The sequence below is a fragment of the Pelophylax lessonae genome, assembly GCF_965119305.1.
Source record: "Pelophylax lessonae genome assembly, chromosome: 13".
NCBI lineage: Eukaryota > Metazoa > Chordata > Amphibia > Anura > Ranidae > Pelophylax > Pelophylax lessonae.
In genome coordinates, this window is record NC_138780.1 from 20,628,653 (window position 1) to 20,629,434 (window position 782).

The following is a 782-nucleotide window of genomic DNA, read 5'->3' on the forward strand; positions in this document are numbered from 1 at the left end:
AATAGAGGAGAAAGCTTTCATTGGGGACACCAGTTCTGGTAACACCGGGACTCCCTCACCTTGGCGGGATATCCTCTCACTTCCTATTCTGGCTGTGGGACAGGAAGTAAGGGGAACTCTCCCTAATGGGACACAGATGGAAAAAAAAAAAACCCCACAGGGGTTATAAATGAGAAAAAAGTTTTGCCTGTTTATAAAAAGAAAAAAAAAAATACTTTGGGGTCCACATATAAAAACTTGCCATGCATTCACACAGGCACAAAGAGTGATATTCTTTTTAATCTGATTATCTCCTATGATTGTCAGCTCCATCTAGTTTCCATATTGCAGCATTTTCGTTTAATACCTCAATAAAAAAAAAATATATATTGCTTTATGGCCAGTAGATGGCGTTGACGATCATAGGAGATAATCATATTACAGACGATATGGCGATCAGTCATGCTTACAACATCTGCAAGGCAAATTTTCTGTAGATGGCCACTAGATGGCGCTGGCGCTGATAATCATATGAAATAATCATATTACAGAGGAGGTGGCGATCGTTGGTGCTTGAGATGTCCACAAGGCAAATTTTTTCATATGGCCACTAGATGGCGCTGATATGAAATAATCATATTACAGATGATGTGGCAATTGTTTGTGCAGGAGGTGTCCACAAGGCAAATTCTTTCATGTGGCCACTAGATGGCGCTGATATGAAATAATCATATTACAGACGATGTGGCAATTGTTTGTGCATGAGATGTACACAAATTATTTCAGATCTCCATTTATTTTTT